This window comes from Cyprinodon tularosa, unplaced genomic scaffold, assembly GCF_016077235.1.
Source record: "Cyprinodon tularosa strain WSP-4 unplaced genomic scaffold, ASM1607723v1 ctg102, whole genome shotgun sequence".
Taxonomy (NCBI): Eukaryota; Metazoa; Chordata; class Actinopteri; order Cyprinodontiformes; family Cyprinodontidae; genus Cyprinodon; species Cyprinodon tularosa.
In genome coordinates, this window is record NW_024037805.1 from 829,885 (window position 1) to 834,621 (window position 4,737).

Genomic DNA, 4,737 nt, shown 5'->3' on the forward strand with positions numbered 1-4,737 from the left:
TAGTCCGGGCCTGATGAAGCTTTTTGTTTGTGTTTGTGTATGTATGGGTGTGAAATACCACTGTAGGGGATAAATGCAGTGACCTTGTAACACAAGATGCTGCTTGGGCATTGGTATTTGCCTCTGCTGAGAAAACAGAATTAGAAAATCTTGCTACAAAAAAAGTAAGCAACGAGGACGGGTCCTCTTAAGGGAGCCAAGAGGGGGATCCCTCTTTGTTTTTATATATTCTGTTTTCTGCATTTTATTAGTTTAATATTTACTTAGACACCACCACATCTTATATTACTCACTTCTACTATATGGTGTGTATTTAATCTCACGTTTAGTTTAGTGTGCACAATATATATATATAACCTTTTGTCACTTGGGTGAGTTCACATTTAAAGTGTTTTAGATTAGTTATCACCTGCATAATCACGTAAATTGATCCTTTTAGGATCAAAGGGGGGAATGTTGTGTATTAATCTGCACTAATCATAAGATAAAATAAAGTTAATGTTTTATAAGTTTAAAGTTGTTTTCACAAATGAGAAAAACAGAGCAGTTCAAGGCTAAGAGGAGAAAAACAGAGAGCAGTGAGTGTGTGTAGTTACTGCGCCTGGCTCAGAGGAGTGAGGTTTGCAGGACAACGCAGGGTAGAGGCCTCTTAGTGATAAGAAAAGCGCCCGCAATAAAAATGAAATATTTGACATCCCAAGGTAGTCCAGATCAGCAAAAATCTGACCATACAAAGGAGGTGTTATTTTCAGAGCACATGGAGCAGTAATGATCCCACAAAGGGTGAGAAGACGAAGGGGGAGCAGTATGGTCGTCTGACGTGACCTGAAGCAAGAGCTGTAATGTTTTTGACTAAACCGTCATAAGTTTCTGATTTGAATGCACCAGATGTTTTCATGGCCTGAGAGAGTGCTCTCACAAGAATGAGATGTGTATATGAATGTCACCGTGTTTTGCAGATAAATATCAATGTGACCTTTACCAATGACTGAAATATGTTCTGAAGGGTGTTTTTTCACCGATAAGAAATGTATAAAAGGAGCTGGCTTCATCAGTTGTTCAGCTTCGGCTCACCAGCTCTGTGTAAATATGTAGTGTTTAGCAATAAACACTGGACCCGGACTCAGCTGCCATCTGTCTGAATTTTTTGATCTTTGTCTGAGACTTTTTCTGCTTTTTAAGAACTTTGAATTTTTATAAAACTTAGCTTCAATTTTAAGTCGTCAAGAAGAGAATTATAGGACGACAGCACAAATTCCAGAGGTCTGTCTTCTTAACCGTAGCTGAACTACTAAGTGTTTTACAATTAATCCAAAGAACCCAGCCAGTGGTGCCCCTTCCAAAGTCTCTAGAGTCAGTAACCCCTCCTGCCCCCCCTATAGCTGTCATGCATATACAAATCTTTATATGCATGACAGCTATGAAACATATTTTCACAGCATATTTTATCCATGCAAGACATGTATATGTGAAAAAAAAAAATAAATTAAGTTTCAATTAATTATTTTTGTGCTCTATCTAATTAAGAGGAAAAGTACTTCCCCTATACAGGGTCAGAGAGAACCTCTCTTCTAGAAACTGAACATTATATTTAATTATTAAAATAAAACTTCTGTTCTTTCAGGCTCTGAAACTCGGTTTGTGAAGAAGGGATCAGACCTGCCACTGGATGTGGACACAAATGCAATTAAACAAGGAGATGATTTTAGTTTGAAATGTAACTCTACTTTTGTTGTAAAATTTAATGATCGCAGTGAACCCTCAGTCCTTGGGAAATATAAAGGTAGAGCATCTTTTTTTAAACAAAACTATTCTGTGGTAATAAGAAATGTTAAACATGAAGACAGTGGAAACTATAAGGCAAGAGCAAGTGGAGAAGAAGAGAGGATTGTAGCTGATTACACAGTCACAGTCCAAGGTACGTTTCTTCTTTTTTTGTCCTGTTTTGAAACATTATAAAAGCACCCTATTATGAAATCAATCACATCTTTGTTCTTTCTCAGATCCAGTGTCTCCAGTCAATTTAACAATAAATTCATTGGACGCCCATTACTGTAATTTCACTGCAACTTGTAGAGTGGTGGATTCTGAAGTTAGTGGCATCTATCAATGTGACAATCAGACCTGCCATCCACTGACCAAACCAGATGTGAAGGACTCTTTGCTGACGGTCTACGTACAGGAAGGCTCTGTTGTATGTAACCATAGCAACAATGTAAGCTGGACAAATGATACGCAGCCTTTTGTTTCTCTCTGCAAGAACAAACCAGGTAAGATTTAAGGGAACCATGCTACTACTTTTAATTTATAGTATTGAAGAGTTAGATATTTTACACAGTAAAACCTAAAATAGTTTAGCATAACTATGACTTGAATACAATGAAATAGGCTCTTTTGTTTTTTATTTATAAGTCTAAAGCCTAGAACTCAGAAGCTTAACGGTTTGTCTGTTGGCCTTTAGCCTGTGTCCTACATCAGGATTGTTATTAACCTCCAACAACCCGATTTTATAGAGTGATAAAAAAAACACGGACTATTATCATTTTAAACCTAACACTCACCCCAAATGATACACAGCCTTTTGTTTCTCTCTGCAAGAATGAACCAGGTAAGATTTAAGGGAACCATGCTGCAACTTTTAACTTACAGTAAGAGTATTGAAGAGTTAGATATTTTACATCCTAAAATAGTTTACTATAACTATAGCATGACAAAAAAAAAGATGTTCTTTACCTATGTATAAAATCCAGAACTCCCACTTTATTACAGCTAAAAAAGTTTAAGTGTTTGTCTGGTGGTCATTAGCTTGTGTCCTACTGTACATCAGGATGGTTATGAACCTGAAAAATCACAGTTTTGTACAGCAAATACACAACATACAATGACAATTACCATTTTTTTTACAGTATGAAATTTTACCATAGATTAACTTTCCCATTATGACATTTTACAGTTTCAGCATCATAATTGTGGTCTCAGCTTCACCATAAAAACCTAGCACAAGAATTCACCTCTGATGCCAGGTCTATATAACATAATCTAGAAAAACATAAAATAAAATAAAAATTTAGTTGTGACACTTGTTTACTTGAGTAAGTCTTCCACAGGACCCCAGCGTTGGCTGAAAATGTCTTAACAAGTATGTTATCTCTTCCCTTTGGTATAATTCCCTTACAGTGTGGACCCATGAGTTGTAGGAAGACGGCTCTGGTTGCTTCCACTTAATTGTGATGCATTTCAGGGCTGCTGTAAGAAAAACATTTAAGAGATAATTTGCCTGTCCTTGCAGCCCAACTGGAAAAATATTGAGTATTGCAACCATTACATCCTTGGGGATAACCTCTTGAAAGATTTGGTTTACACACAGAACATGTGTGTATGATTGGGAATTGCAGAGCCACAGTTTCTCCAAGACAAACTTGGAAATTTAGGATCCATCTTAGCGAATATGTGTGGCGCCCTGAAATATCTGCTGATAATTTTCCATTTATATTCCCGCCATGTATTTCAGCTTGTAACTCGATGTGCCTCATTCCACACTTCTTCCCACATATCATGAGAAATGCTTTTGGCTGTCTCTTTTTTTTCTGTCCAAGTGGGTCCACTAATGTTCATGGACAAAAACATATTATATAATTTTTTGATCAGCCCCTTATCTCCTTCACCTTGTTGGAATTGAATCTGTAATTGTTCTATTAGCGCAGGGTTTAGGGCTCTTTCCCAGCCCCTGTGTGTTAACAAAAAGGAACACAACTGTAGGTATCGGGAAAAAAAAATTTTGGAGCTTAAAATGCCCTTGCAATTCTTCCAATGACATAAGATAATTCCTGTGAATTAACTGATGTAGAAACGTCAGCCGCTGTCCAGACCATTTTTGAAAAATCTTTGTCCAAGGAATTAGGGGTGAAGGATTTGATATGTCCAATGCTTGTTAGTAGTGATAAAGCTCTTGGCAGCTTAAAAGCAGTTCTGGCTTTGTATCAAATGGTAAGTGTGGCTCTAGTCCACAGTGGCAGTTCCTTTATTGGAATATCTAAAAATGGCAATACCTTTAACGGTACAGAGCACTTCACTTGTTCAATGCTCAGCCATCTCGTGTGAGAATCCTCTTGGATCCATGAAATTATGGGCTTTAACTGTGTTGCCCAGAAACAGAATTTTAGGACAGGAAGGTTAAGACCTCCTTCTGCCTTGTTTCTCTGTAATGTTTCATATTTTATGCGGGGGCGATTGTTCTGCCATATGAACTTCGGTATCATTTTGTCCAAATCAACAAAAGTGGATTTTGGTATTCCAACAGGTAACATCTGGAACAAATAGTACAATCTGGGGAAGAGATTCATACGAATGGTTTCAATGCAACCTGAGAGGGACAAAGGCAACGCTGACCACCGCTCTAGGTCTTTCTTGATTGTATCCAGCGTTTTACTGTAGTTAGTATAGAATAAATCATTTAATGAGCGAGGAATATTGATGCCTAAGTATTTGATGCCCTCTTTAGCCCACCTAAAGCCACTTTGTTGTTTTACCCCCAGTGGTATATTGCTATTATCATCCAATGCCTCTGTCTTCTCAACATTTATTGTGAAGCCAGAAAAATACCTATGTAAAGAAATCATTTACTTCAAGCATGGTATCGATGATGTAGGATCAGACAGATATAGCAAAACATCATCTGCCAGTAACTCTAACAGCCGCTTGTGCAGCTGAGTGTAATGTATGTATCCAATCTATGAA